General features: G+C 41.2%; 1 protein-coding gene across 1 annotated transcript in view; it reads right to left on the bottom strand.

Moving 5' to 3' along the window:
* Window positions 1-6,661, bottom strand: part of ADAMTS6 (ADAM metallopeptidase with thrombospondin type 1 motif 6) — a 310,431-nt gene extending 303,770 nt beyond the window's left edge. The window contains exon 1 of the mRNA XM_054031218.1: window positions 6,213-6,661. The gene's annotated coding sequence lies outside the window, so the exon portion shown is untranslated. The remainder of the gene's footprint in view (window positions 1-6,212) is intronic.
* Window positions 6,662-15,979: the final 9,318 nt, after the last annotated feature.

The raw sequence follows: 15,979 nt of genomic DNA, 5'->3' as shown, positions 1-15,979 counted from the left end.
ATAGCATATAGTATTTAATTATGGTATGATGAGGAAATAACAGTGAGATTAAAGGATACTTTTCAAGTAAATGGCAAGCCTAAGCTAGTAAGGTTTTTTTCAGAGAGAACAGGGGGATTTAGTGTTGTAACTCATAGATTTTAAGCCCTGAAAGGACCATAATGAGCATCTGATCTGACTGCCTGTATAATACTGGCCTTAGAATTCATTTAGAAACATGTTGTTTATTAAAACCGCTTGGTTAAATTACAGTTTATGTTTTAGATAGATAGTTAATCTTGATTTGAAGATTTCAAGAGATGATAAATCCACCACATTCTTAGATAAATTGCTCCAATGGTTAGTTACCCTCAGTATTAAAAAGTGTACCTTACTTCCAATTTGGATTTGTCTAGCTTCAATATCTAGCCACTGGATTATGTTCTGTCTTTGTCTGTTATTAAAGAGCCCTCTAACTATCTGAAATCTTCTCCAATGCAGGTACTGATAGACTCTGATCAAATTGCCTCTTAATCTTCTTTTTGATAAACTATGTCTCCATCAGGAGTTCTTTAAAGACCTGAAAAATCAAGAAGGAATCCTAAAAAAGTAGAAACAAATGGACAAATTGCTAAGTAGGGAACAAAATAATAGCACAAGTATGTAGGGGCAAAATCAGAAAGGCTAAGCCACACAATGAGTTACACCAAGCAAGGGACATAAAAGGTAATAAGAACAGGCTCGTTAAATACATAAGGAGCAAGAGAAAGATGAAGGAAAGCGTAGGTCCTCTACTTAGCAGAGAAGGAGCACTAATAACTGATTAAATCAAGAAGGCTGAGGTGTTTAATGCCTATTTTGCTTCAGTTTTCACTATAAAAGGTTAATGGTGACTAGATATTCAACATAATTAATATTAACAAAAGGGAAGGAACACAAGCCAAAGAGAGAAAGAACACATTAAAGAATATTTAGACAAGTCAGATGCATTCAAGTTGGCAAGGTTTGATTAAATTCATCCTAGGGTAGTTAGGGAACTAGCTGAAGCAATCACGGAACCATTAGCAATTATCTTCAAGAACTCATAAAGGACAAGTGAGGTCCCAAAAGACTGGAGAAGGGCAAATGTTGTACAGATCTTTAAAAAGGAGAATGAAGAGGCTCAGGGAATCTCACTTTTAATACCTGGAACAAATTATTAAATAATTTGTAAGCACATAGAGAATAATAGAGTTATAGCACTGGCCACCACAGATTTGTCAAGAACAAATCTGATTTCCTTCTTTGATGTGGTTTCTGGCCTAGTGGATGGGGAAAAGCTGTAGACATGATATCTCTTGATTTTGTAAGTCTTTTAACACAGGCCCAGATGAGATTCTCATAAGCAAACTAGGGAAATATTGTGAATTAAATTTCTATAAGGTGGGTGCACAACTGATTGAAAGACTATACTCAAAGAGTAGTTATCAATGATTCTCTGTCAAACTTGGAGGATGAATCTATTCCAGGGGTTGGCAACCTTTCAGAAGTGGTGTGCCAAGTCTTCATTTATTCACTCTAATTTAAGGTTTTGCGTGCCATTAACGTTTTTAGAAGGTTTCTTTTTATAAGTCTATAATATATAACTAAACTATTGTTGTATGTAAAGTAAATAAGATTTTTAAAATGTTTAAGAAGCTTAATTTAAAATTAAATTAAAATGCAGAGGCTCCTGGACCAGTGGCCAGGACCCGGGCAGTGTGAGTGCCACTGAAAATCAGCTCACGTGCCGTAGGTTGCCTACCCCTGATCTATGCAGTCCTGCAGGGGTCAGTCCTGGGTCAGGTACTATTCAAAATTTCATTAATGACTTAGATAATGGAATAGAGAGTATGCTTATAAAATTTGTGGATGACATCAAGCTGGGAAAGGTTGCAAGAACTTTGGAGGATAGGATTAGAATTCAAAATGATCTTGACAAATTGGAGAATTGGTATGAAATCAACTAAATGAAATTCAGTGAAGACAAGTTCAAAATACTACATGTAGGAAGGAAAAATCAAATGCACAACTAGAAAATGGGGAATTACTGCCTAGGTAGTAGTACTGATGAAAAGGATCTGGGGATTACAGTGGATCACAAATTGAATATGATTCAACAATGTGATGCAGCTGTGAAAAAAGGCTAATATTATTTTGGAGTCTATTAACAGGAGTGTCATATGGGCAGTAACTGTCCTACTCTACTCATCACTGGTGAAGCCTCAGCTGGAGTACTGACCTATCAGAAAAGGTTAAAAAAAACTAGGCATGCTTAGTCTTGAGAAAAGAAGACTGAGGGATGACCTGGTAACAGTCTTCAAACATGTTAAGGCAATAGAGGACAGTGATTAATTGTTCTCCGTGTCCACTGAAGGTGGGACAATACATAGTGGGTTTAGTCTGCAGCAAGGGAGATTTAGGTTACATATTAGGAAAAACTTTCTAAATATAATAGTTAAGTTCTGGAATAGTCTTCCAAGGAAGGCTGTGGAATCCCCATCATTGGAGAATTTTAAGACCAAATTGGACAAATACTTGTTAGGGATGGTCTAGGTTTACTTAGTCCTGCCTCAGCGCAGGGGGCTGGACTTGATGACCTCTCGAGGTCCCTTCCAGCCCTACATGTCTACATTTCCATTGAGCTTCTTAAATCTCTCACTGTCAGGCAGGTTTTTCAGGCCTCTAATAATTCTGTAGCTCTTTTCTGAACCCTTTCCAGTTTGTCAACATCTTTTTTAAAATATGGATAACCAAAACTGGATACTGTATTCCAGTAATGGTCTCGTGAATGCTGTATACAGAATTAATATCACCTCTCGACTCCTATTTGATATTCCCCTCTTTATAAATGCAAGGATCACATCAGTCCTCTTAGCCACAGCATCACAGTAGGGAGCTCATATTCTGTCTGTGTGTATGACGTATTGTCCTAACAGCACAGTCTCCTTCAACTGTAGAGCCAAAGGGGACTAGATGGCTCAGAATACTACTTGTAAGATATGGTACCTTTTACCTCTAGGACACTTGTTCAAATTAACATTGGTCAGTAGTAGTGGCCAAAATTTATTATTATTTAATGTCTTTTCAGTGGCCTGCGTGAAACGGTCTCAGTCTAAGGGCTTGTCTACATGGCAAGCCAAGGTGTGAATCTACTGTGTGCCAGCTTGCAATGCAGTAACATCCTGTGTGGACATTGCTACAGTGTAGTGAAAGTCCTGAATAGTCCCCTTACTATACTTTAGGGGACAATTGTTCACACAACAAGATCCCCAAGAGAGTTAGTACACTTGATGGAAATGTCACCGACTTTTGAATCTGTTTTCCAGCAGCATTGCAGTTGGTGTACGCACTATCTGAACAGGCCATAGGTGTTTTTACTACTGCTCCAAGCCTTAAGACTGAGAATGGACATGGAGGCTGAACCACACACTCAACCCTAGACTGGTCCTTCCAAAGCTGGGGAAGTGTGTACAAGCTTCCACTGGCTATAGCATACCTGTTCTGTGAATAAATTGAGGATTTCAGTCTCCACTCTTATCAAGCTGATACCTTTTGTCAGCCCTAAATGTTCATTAATAAATAAATAAATAAATTGTATAGGGAATGAACTATATGCATATCCAAGGTAATAGTTTGTGATTTCATTTTCTTAACATTTATCAAAATGCAACAGCTACCACATACATGAAAACACCATGCTAGAGTGGTGAAGGAAAAGATACAAGAAGTATTTCGAAATCTGAGATAGAGCTGGTAAAAACTGTGCACACAGCAGGGAGCTCTGTGGGCTATGGGGTGATCGGTTTAGCAGCCTTCCACTGGTTCCAAACTTCTATTTCTTCTTCCTTGTTATGCTACTGTTCAAATGCAATAACGATGCGTGGCCATAACACCATATAGCTACAATGACACACACGGGTTTCCTTTTTCACTCAGTGAGGGCTAGTTTGTAGAGACGGAGCCACACGTGGTACTACTTGTCCCGCTGCAGGCTCACTGTGGTCCAGGGAGCTTTGGTTTCGACTTCTTAGAGGCAACCATCCTGTACTTTCAGCGGGTGTGTAGGTGAACTAAGGGACTCCCTCCCGTGACCTAAGAGGCACACGTCTCATGAGATAGGTAGAGCCCACGCCCATGTCCTTCCTCTTCCCCTCAGCCTCTGCCGCTGGCAACAGTGCGGAGCTGCCTCCGCTCAGTCACCACGCCAAGCTCAAACTTCTCCCACAGCAGCTGTTCATCCTCAACAGCATCTCCAGGCTAAATCTGTCCTCGGACGGTATTAGGTCTTGCGGCAGCACCTGAGGTCCAGTAATAACCTCTCATTAAACGACATCAGGGTATGTCAATAAACAAACCACAGGTTTCAGTTTGGGGGTGAGGGGGGATAAGGCATTATCAGTAAAGAGCCCCACGTAGAAGAAATTGAGGGAAATGACATATTTGGAAGTTATGCCTACAGTTAAAAATAACCTACAGTTATTGCTGATCACAAAGATAAACCACATCTCCTCTCCTCAGGAGTAACGTCTCTCGCTTCCTGAGCAATCTTCAGGTTAGACACACATGGTTGGTCGTCAGCTATATCTCTGGGTAAGGAGCAAACATTGTTTGGTCTACGGTCGTGTTCTATAGTGATCAAGGTGCAACCCCTCCCCCTTCCTTCCGCTCACTCCCGTTCGCTACTTCTCACACGCAAGTCACAGAGACGGGTAAGACTTGGGACAGAGCTGTGTCTTGAAAGGACAGGAGCAGTCAGTGATCACTGGTAGTATGATTGGTTGCTAAGGAAATGCGGCGGGAGGGGCAAAAGAGGACAAGGAGGGGGTGGGAATAAAACAAAAACAAATTCAATTACAGGTATTGGGCTAGCCATGAAAAGCATTGCCCCGCTTCAAAGCCCGAGGATTAGAGAGAGATTTGCCCCTGGGAGTTAGCGGGCTTGTTGAAAAGAAATGTGTGGGGGAGGAGAAAATGCAAGAAAAGTAAACACAAAGGGAAAGAGGGGGCTTTGCAACCCACTTATTAATCAAAAACCAAAGCAGGAACAACCAAAGTGCTGCTGTGTATGTTGTAATGTAAACCACCAGATCAGCGACCACCTTGGGGGAGAAACAAAACTGCAGTTATCTGAACGGCATTTTCCTCCTTAGTCTGCCCCACTCCTCCCCTCAAGTCATGCCAAACTTTCTAGGGGGATCAGCTGTCAGTTTTATGTCTAAAAACCCGGACTAGCAACTAAAAATATTCTTTAAAATAACCTCACGTGAAATATCAGCATGAAAGAAAATTAGAGATAATCACACACACACACTTAAGATTATAAAGAAGAACAATTCTCTTCCCCAGAGAGATTGAGGGGAAGAGTCTAGCTGCTCTGGTGGAGTTGATCCTAAAGTTAACATTCAGCAGCTCATTTCCAGACAGCAGCGCTAAATCTATTTGGATAAAACGCGTGTGACCCAGACACTTGGCATGTGGCCCAAATGCGTTGCACCGGCAGCCCAAATAAAAACAAGAGTCTGAGACGCTCGCTCTCTGTGTGTGTTTCTCTTTTTCCTCTTGTACAATGAAATTAGCAAATACAAGAACTGTACACACATTATCAGGAAGCGGGATTTCAATTATTCCCCCTCCAAAAAAAAAAAATCCTTTGAACTGTGTGCCATGCAATATATACATAGCCACACACCGATAAATAAGGCTCCGTGGGGTTAAGAGTCTAGCAAATCCCAAATGGCTCGAAGTAAATCAAAAACACACGCTTCCATCTCGCTGATTAGCCTATTAAGAGCTTAACATCTCCTAGAGCATCAGGCTGCAGCTATCACATTAATGCGGACCCTTTGAGTCCAGACACAAAATATGCACTTGTCTGACCGCTTAAGTAGACACTGACATGACACGACAAAATACTGGATTTTTTTTTATCGAATCTTTTTTTAAAAGGTTTTGACTATTTTCCACCAATTTTTTAATCTAAACCTGAAAAGGTTTTCTATACAATATCACACTATTCTTTGCAATAGAAAATATCTCCCCCCTCTCGTAATCCTCAGCCTCAAAGGTTTTTCTCTCTGAAATTATTCCAAATCCACCTCGCTTAGTGCCGTATAACCTCCCCCATCCCCCAAAAGATCTACATGCATCATTATTCAGCACACAAGAAAAGCACAAGGAGAAGTTTCATTGAACAGCGTGAAGTCTTTTCTTACCGTTTTCATCTTCAATTTCTGATATAAAGTAAATTTCAAACAATAGAGATAGCACTGTACGAGTCCCGTATTCCTCTCTGCTTTCCCCCTTTTTCAAGCCACACCAGTTATATTCTCCAACAAAGTGAAATCCTCCAGTCTTCCCAAAAGGGATTTTTAGAGAGCGGACTGACTTGGCAGAGAAAGGGATGCCATCAATTCACCCAATCTATCACCCTGCACATTTTGTCTTTCCAACCGAAAAAGTTAAAAAAGGGAGGGGGTGGAGGAAGGAAAACAGACTTATTTTGGGGTGGGGGTGCGTACCCTCTTCTTGGCCACCTTCTTCTGGGCAAAGTACCATGTGAATCTCATCAGAGTTGGAGGGTGAGAGAGAGAAAGGGAGATAGAGAAAGCAGGCAGGGAGGACTCAAGAAAGTTTTGTTGAAGTAGCTCTAGGTCTCTTCTCACTGCCGGCCTGCAGCCAAGTTTAGAGCTCCAGCAGCAGAGGGAAGTTTTGGCAGCTTTGCCTGGGAGGCTGAGCGCACACTGACGTCAGTCTGCAGATGTGCCTCTGGCTCCCCTGGCGCTGCTGCGCATGTCGGGCCCATCACGTGGAGGGGGAGGGGGATGCAGAGGTACAATCAGGGTAACCAAAAAGGAAAAAAAAAAAAAAAAAAAAGAAAGAAAGAAAGAAAGAAAAAGCGAGACAGAGAAAAATCATTCACAAGGTACAATGTAAACTTGTCCTCTAAGTGAATGGGAGAGAACCTGGCTCTCCAGCCCTGCCCGTGCCTTGGCACCTCACAGACAGCTCCAGGCTGGGGTGTTGTGGCTGGGCGGCAGGGGGGAGGACTATGAGTTAATGTCACTGGCAAGCCCTCTGGGCTGCAGTGCTCTAGTGTGAGTGCAAAACCAGCGAAAATGCTGCAAGTTGTACAACACCGCTGCCCAATGAATGGGGCTGGGGGAGGGGTGAGGCAGAAGGCGTGTAAGTGAGGCTGCAGAGCGCTGGTTGGAGTCTTTGGAAAGGGGTCTTATTAAAGAGTGGCTCCTCAGTAAACAGACGTTAAGACCCTTATAAAGAAGCCTTTTGATCTGATCCACATAATATGTACAAACAGATCGTTATCTGTGGCTCTGTAAAGGGTTGTGTAATAGCTCTGACACTATATATACTGGTGCATGTGTTTCATATAGGGACATAGAGTAGATATTATACACCTATCTTCTTTACTAGTAAGAATAACCACGAAAGAAGAAACTAGAGCAGTCTGAAGATTTATCACTGAAAACGGCTCATTTGCTGTCTGTTCACTGACCCTGGGCTCTGTGAAAGGCTTTACAAAAAGTTGCATTATTAGCGATCCGTTGGTACTTGACAGGGTGGGTATTTTTTTTAAAGCAAGTTCATTGCATGAAATATCAGTGACTGCAGCAATGAAAACTAACTTCGGAGGCATAGAGAAAACAAAAACCAAAGCTCAGCCTTTCACTGAAAAAACGACAACAAAACAAACATTTGGCCCGCACGCACCACATGCGTTCAGCCATGACTTTACAGATCAAATAATACAACACGTAGCACAAACACTTTCACTTTCATTTGCAATGAAACCAGCTGGCACCCGTTGGGGGGGGGGGGGCGCAAATATGTTTTCCACGTAGTTGGATCGTAAACAAAAATCTGACATACAAATCGGAAACAGGAAAAAGGTGAAAATAGTATAGGACAATGTTGCCTTTGAGCAGCGTGCTCTGCTGAATCATTTATGTTCAGCGAGACTAATGATGAATATGGGTTTTTTGGGGGGCGAGGGATGGAATTGGTGCCTTGGAATTCCAGTTCGTATAACCGCCTAGTCCATTTCCGATAGCCAAAAGAAGAGAGATCAAAAATCCTTCCAGAATCTAGACTCTAAGGTTTCAAGCTTCTGCTAACATTATTTCCCATCTGATGAGATTTGTTTTCATCCTACGCCGGAGGTAGTAGGTGTAATTCTTCTGGTGAATCCATGAATAGTTGGCTGAAGTATGAAATTATTCAGACTGGAAAGGTCCAAGAATACAGTTATTGCGATTCTTCTTCGAGTGCTGAAAGGGAAAAGCATCTGTCTGCAGAGTCAATAGTCCTCATCGTGACCTTAATCAGGATTTGGCTACGTGCCATTTAAAATGTAGAAATAGGTCCTGTGGTTGGCATTGACAGTTTCAAATAAACACACTCCATATGGCGCAGCACGTTTTATTTTTGAAGATAAAGAGCCATTATAGTGAAATTGGATTTCTACACTTAATTATATTAAACTGCTTTTAACAGTAGCTCTAACGACTAACACAAAAACCTGGGGGAAATAGTTGGCATTTGTCGTACTGAAATACTACCTGAATGGCCGTTGGATGTATTATAAACACTTATTGGTGCGATCCTGTCGTAGTCTTTAACCAAAGTAATGTGACAGCGTCTCTACACTACTAATAAATAAGAGTGTAACTGCATGCCTTAGCTGAACTGTGCCTCTAAGAAATACCAGTATTCAAAATAAATGTTTTGTTCTCGAGATATGAGCTTGTTGCCCTTGATATAATTGCTTATTCAAAGAGCGCCATCCTGCGTCTGAAAGCAGTAAAGGGAAGATTACGGTGGATGAACTTTAGGAGACAGAAATTTACTCCTTCTGTGTGCATTCTGTGTATGTATTTTGTGTTCTTTATGCTTTGCGTGTTATTCTGTGGGATTTGTGCCTCTCTCTGTGTTGTTTTCCAATATGTATCCAGTTTTCCAGGGTGTGCCTGGTGTTTCAGTGTGTGTTTATGCCTGTGTGGGTTCTGTTTCTCTGTGGTGTGCATGCAACAGCTGTGTAATAAAGGATATGGATAAACATGATTTTGTTTTCAGTTGATGTATGTAGTGTTTATATAATAGATTATTTCAAAACTTCAGCTGCAGCAAATTATTTATCTTGTGATCACATTCACTTGTCACACAAGAACCATTCAAAAAGCAAAAAGAGGTGATGAGTAGAGCTGGTGGAATAATGGATTTTTTAGTTTATTGGCAATTCTGGAAAAAAAAGTTTAATTTTGGGTTGAATCAATCAGTTTTGGCTCATTCATAGTGGGTTATTCAAAGTAGCAATTCATAATGACAATGAATAGTCATTGGACCAAGAAATGAAAGTGAGAATGACTATATAAGGCTAGTAATTAGGGCACTTACCTGCCATGTAGGGGACCCAAATTAAAGACCCTCTACCACTGACTATTTAATTATACAAAATAGAAGTACTTCAACAGGAAAAACTGATGGATTGCAATATCAGTATATCCCATAGTTCAGTGGTTAGGCCAGTCTCCTACAACCTGAGATCTGAATTCATGTTCTTTCTGCTCATTAGGCAGAGGAAAACTGAAGCATAGTCTCCCATATATCAGGAGAGCAAACACCCTAATCACTAGGCTAAAGGCTATAATGGAGATCTGTTTCCTTCCCCCGTGTTTTGTGAATCTTACCCTTCTGCAAAAATGTCTAGAAACAAAAAAAAGTTGCATGGAAACATTTTGTTTCAATATTACTGAAACATTGAGTCTTTTGGTTTGGTCAAAACTATTTGGCAATCATGAATAGTTTCAAGTCAACTGAAACTGCATTTAAAAAAAAATTACTAAACTTTAGTGGAGAGTACCACTCTACTCTGCTACAGCACATGTCTCAGTGGACTATTCTTTATCACCTTTCCTTCAGGCAACAGTATGGAGAATGTGGGGAGGTATTGGCTCTTACTTTGCTCTCCACTTCTGAAAAGATCAGATTGTAAGGAGAGACAGCTAGTTTCCTCCCCACCTTCCTGAGCCTGGGGCAATGTGCAGGGCCGGCTCTAACTTTTTTGCTGCCCCAGGCAAAAAAGAAGAGCACCGCCCCGCCGTGCCCCCCCGCCCAGTGCCGCGCCACCGAACACACACCCCCAGCGCCGCCGAAATCCCCGCCCCCCCGAGCACCACACCGCCCAAAGCCCCCGCCCCCCCTCTGAGCGCCGCCCAAAGCCTGCGAAGCCCCCGAGCGCCACGCAAGCCCTCGCCCCCCAGCGCCGCGCCGCCCGAAGTCCTCGCCCCGCCCCCTCTCCAAGTGCCGCGCCACGCCAGCCCCCGCCCCCCAGCGCCGCGCCAAGTCCCGCCCCCCTCCAAGCGCCGCCCGAAGCTCCGCTCCCCCAGCGCCACGGAAACAAAAAAAAAATACCCTCCAGCGCTGCCCTGACAACCAAAAAATAAATAAATAAAAACCTGAAGTGCCACCCCGCCCCAAGCACGTGCTTGGTCGGCTGGTGCCTGGAGCTGGCCCTGGCAATGTGAGGGGAGAATGCTGGTGTACTCTGCTCCACCGTGTAATGGTAGTAGCATTGTAAAGTAAACTGTTGGGTGGATTGCTGCTCCCACTCGACTGCATAAAATGGATATTTTCAAAGTAAGCCTTGCTTCAAATTTAATTCAGCTAAACTAAAATTAGCAGTATGTTTATTTAATGTTTGTCTATTTTTTGTTTCAACAGCCAGTATCTGAATAATAATCATATGGAATTTTTGAAAGCCTACAGGGTTTTTTTTTTAAAAAGGAACCACACAGCAAACAGTATGCAGAGTCACTACATAGAAGAGGCTTTGCTAAGTGTGACAGGCACTGTTGTACTATCACATGGCAAAGACAATAATTCCATTTTGGGGTTCCGGTGACATTAATAAACAACTTGAGTAATTATGTCACCAGAAACCCTGGATGGGATTACATATTTATTGAGCATAGTGTACTTTACTCTACATGTTAACTTGTGTGCCAGTCTTTTCTAATCATGAGAGTGATTTGCTGAAGCATTAAGCACCCCTGACTTCACTTTAGGCCTTTAAATCCTCTAGCCTGCCTGTCACTGACTACTAAAGATTGCTACACAGAGTTTGTGATTAAACAAACATTTGTTTTAAACTTTATGTAAACAATGTTTTATATTTAAAAGGTATTTTTGAGCCCAATCCTGGAAATTTTGCCATTAACTTTAGTGAGACCAGAAGAGAAATCTTTAAGTCTTTGGTGGGCTGTCCATGTTTAGTAAAATGAGCTTCTTGTTTCCCACGCATTTAGATATGTATGCTTGCATGTATGCTTCTTCCGAGACATTTTAATTTCCTCTCCTTCTGGTCAGCTCAATGGAGACATGAGGATGATCACCCAAAATACATGGAAAAAATTCCAACAATATATAGTGAAAGAATAATACTTCATAATATTTAAATTTTAGCAACCTGCTGTCACTAAAGGACTTGTTTATAGCTTCATACTGAAGAAACCGAACTTACAAATTATTATTAATTCATTATTGTAGCACCTAGGAGCCCTAGTTATGGACAAGGACTCCATTGTGCTAAGCTTTGTAAAAAAACAGAATAAAAAGTCTCTCTCTGTCCCAATTTAACATGGTATAATTCAATTGACTTTAATTTAATTGTCCTTTATATTTCAGAACTTTCCTTCGCATATTTGCTTAATATCGAAGAAATCTCTGAACGTCTGTTAAAGGCACTTGAAGAAAAAATACTAACGAATACTGTTCAAAGATATAGATAAGACATTCAGACACCATCATACGACCTAATCACATCAGCCACATCATCGGAGGCTCATTCACCTGCACATCTAGCAATGTGATATATACCATCATGTGCCAGCAATGCCCCTCTGCCATGTACATTGGCCAAACCAGACAGTCTCTACGCAAAAGAATAAATGGACACAAATCAGAGGTCAAGAACTATAACACTAAAAAAACAGTTGGAGAACACTTCAGCCTCCCTGGTCACTCAATTACAGACCTAAAAGTTGCAATTCTCCAACAAAAAAACTTCAAAATCAGACTCCAACGAGAAACTGAAGAATTGGAATTAATTTGCAAACTGGACACCATTAAATTAGGCTTGAATAAAGATTGGGAGTGGATGGGTCATAACACAAAGTAAAAACTATTTTCCCAGGCTAATTTTCCCCTACTGTTACTCACACCTTCTTGTCAGCTGTTTGAAATGGGCCATCCTGACTATCATTACAAAAGTTTTTTTTTCTCCTGCTGATAATAGCCCTCCTTAATTGATCAGTCCTGTTAGAGTTGGTGTGACAACACCCATTTTTTCATGTTCTCTGTGTATATATATCTTCCTACTGTATTTTCCACTGCATGCATCCAATTAAGTGGGTTTTAACCCATGAAAGCTTATGCCCAAATAAATCTGTTAGTCTCGAAGGTGCCACAAGTATTTTTCGTTCTTTTTGCTGATACAGATTAACACGGCTACCACTCTGAAACCAGATATTATGGTGATGGGCACATAAAAATGACATACTGTGGATTTTGCAGTACTATTTTGAGATACTGAGTACTACAGAATTTAGGCTATAAGGTACTACCACTTTTTTCCATGCTGTGTATACAGTTTGTACTGGATATGAGGACTTTAGGCCAAAATCATTCTCTGCATAGTAAATTCCATGTAAGGGACTAGAAACTCTGCCTTACACATTCTTCTGTCAAAAGGCAGGATTTGCCCATTTGGGAAAACAGGTGGTTTGGCTTCCAGGCCCCAGGAATCTCAGGAGATCTGCCAGAGGTCAAGTCTGTTTGCACATCTCCCCAGTCGATCTGCTCCTTATACATAGATCCCAAATTCTGTGGAGAGGCTTCTTCAGGGTAGGGCAGGTTGATATTTCAGCATTCCCTCCTTCTACTCCCTCTAAGGAGGCTGGACCTCACATGTACATTCCCATTGTATTGTATTTACCTCCCCATGCCATTTTAATTCTGACCATACTATCACAAGCATGGTGAGCTATCATGATACTAGAGTTATTTAAACTAATATTACTATTAATGTCTTGTAATATTTGTTACTAGTGACCTTTATTGAATCTCTTGGTGTGCAATATAGACTAAACTATATGTTTTACTGCTTGTTAAAAGATTCAGCTTGGTCATATATGTGACGTTGCACTCCATATGTTTATGGAAATATGCTTATGAATGTGAATATAATGTAACTGGAATATGCTTTATGCAAAAGGTCTCTTGTAATCTACTGAGTGTGTTCATCCTATCGGTATGTATGTATCATTCTTGTATCTAAAACTAGAAATATGAAGTATTACTCTGAGGTCCTACTGTAATTATGCAAAGTGTGGGCCATTAATAATGGCTTGGAATCTTGATGGCTCCCATTAACGAGGACAATCAGTTGTAAATGGCTCTGTTTACTCACAAACTTTCCTGGGTACCTACAGGCCAACCCTGAAAGAATGGAGAATATGGTCTTATAGTGACATGTGATCATGTCACTTGGAACTGGAATCCATCTTAAACCTGGTGCTTTTCCATTTAGAAGGAAGGGTGGGAACCCAGAGAGGGACAAAAGATTCCCACCTTGTGCCAAAGCTATAAAAGGGCATGGGAAAAAACAAGGGGGGGGGCTGCAATCATGAGAAATCCCCTAGTTATCACCTAAGCTGGAACAAGGACTATACCTGGGGAAAGGATTGGGCTCAGACGAGGAAGGAGTCTAGTCTGTGAAAGAAGCTTATTGGAACATCTCTGAGGATGAAATTTACCTGTATTCAGTTTCTTAAATGTATTAGGCTTAGACTTGTGTGTTTTGTTTTATTTTGCTTGGTAACTTACTTTGTTCTGTCTAAAGAAGAACAGGAGTACTTGTGGCACCTTAGAGACTAACAAATTTATTAGAGCATAAGCTTTCGTGGACTACAGCCCACTTCTTCGGATGCATATAGAATGGAACATATAATGAGGAGATATATATACACACATACAGAGAGCATAAACAGGTGGGAGTTGTCTTACCAACTCTGAGAGGCCAATTAATTAAGAGAAAAAAAAAAAAAAAAACTTTTGAAGTGATAATCAAGCTAGCCGAGTACAGACAGTGTGATAAGAAATTTGTTCTGTCTGTTACTACTTGAAACCACTCAAATCCTACTTTTTATTCTTAATAAAATCACTTTTGTTTATTATTAAACCGAGTAAGTGATTAATACCTGGGGGAGCAAACAGCTGTGCATACCTCTCTATCAGTGTTATAGAGGGCGGACAATTTATGAGTTTACCCTGTATAAGCTTTATACAGAGTAAAATGGATTTATTTGGGGTTTGGATCCCACTGGGAGCTGGGTGTCTGGGTGCTGGAGACAGGTAACCTGCTTAGAGGTTTTCAGTTAAAGCCTGCAGCTTTGGGGATGTGGTTCAGACCCTGGGTCTGTGTTGCAACAGGCTTGCGTGTCTGGCTCAACAAGACAGGGTTCTGGCGTCCCAAGCTGACAGGGAAAACGGGCTCAGAGGTAGTTTCAGCACGACAGGGGACAGTCCCAAGGGGATCTCTGTGACCGAACCCATCACAATACATTTGAAAAAATAATACATAAAAAGCATTCCCAAGATTATGTCCACATTTTAGTTTCCAGCAGAACCACTGCTATGCACAAGAATGCCTTTCTTTAAACACAGCTTTGGAGATTTGCAACTTTTCTAAGGACTAGTTCCCTTTTCAAAACACTTGCGTAATGCTGATTTTGGCATGACACGGACATCCAAGCCTTCTGCTTCTATGAGGTGGCGTAACAGAGTACGACTAGCCCAACAGCCCTGGCAGTCAATCTTGGAAATGAAACTGGGAGTGTCACTGTGTATGTGCCCAGTACATCCCCCATCATCTTAGTGTGGGACAGGTTCTTCCCTAGTGGAGTGAGAAATGAGAAAATTAGCTGGAACATGTGGTAATTTGTTTGCTAGAAAACAAGCGCTCACTCAACAAATTGAAAGAAAGGACTGTTCACAGAATTGTAGTGGAAGGGACCTCGAGGGGTCATCTAGTCCAGTCCCCTGCACTCAAGGCAGGACTAAATATTATCTAGACCATCACTGACAGGTGTTTGTCTAACCGAGTCTTAAAAATCTCCAATGATGGAGGTTCCACAACCTCCCTGGGCAATTTATTCCACTGCTTAACCACCCTGACAGTTAGGAAGTTTTTCCTTATGTCCAACCTAACCCTCCCTTGCTGCAATTTAAGCCCATTGCTTCTTGTCCTATCCTCAGAGGTTAAGGAGATTAATTTTTCTCCTTCTCCTTGTAACAACCTTTTATGTACTTGAAAACTGTTATGTCCCCTCTCAGTCTTCTCTTCTCCACACTAAACAAACCCAATTTTTTTCAATCTTCCCTCACAGGTCATGTATTCTAGACCTTTAATCATTTTTGTTGCTCTTTTCTGGATTTTCTCCAATTTGTCCATATCTTTTCTGAAATATGGTGCCCAGAACTGGATGCAATACTCCAGTTGAGGCCTAATCAGCGCAGAATAGAGCAGAAGAATTACTTCTCATGTCTTGCTTACAACACTCCTGCTAATATATCCCAGCATGATGTTTGCTTTTTTTGCAACAGTGTTTCATTGTTGATTCATATTTAGCTTGTGATCCACTATGACCTCTAGGTCCCTTTCTCCTTCCTAGGCAGTCATTTCCCATTTAATATGTGTGCAGCTGATTGTTTCTTCCTAAGTGGAGTACTTTGCATTTGTCCTTACAGAATTTCATCCTATTTTCTTCAGACCATTTCTCCAGTTTGTCCAGATCATTTTCAATTTTAATCCTATCCTCCACAGCACTTTTAACCCCTCCCAGTTTGGTATCACTCGCAAAACTTTATAAGTCTACTCTCTATGCCATTATCTAAATCATTGATG

The sequence above is a fragment of the Malaclemys terrapin genome, chromosome 6 (assembly GCF_027887155.1).
Source record: "Malaclemys terrapin pileata isolate rMalTer1 chromosome 6, rMalTer1.hap1, whole genome shotgun sequence".
Classification (NCBI taxonomy): Eukaryota; Metazoa; Chordata; order Testudines; family Emydidae; genus Malaclemys; species Malaclemys terrapin.
Note: the sequence above shows the minus strand (reverse complement) of the source record. Positions and strands in the feature narration are given on the sequence as shown.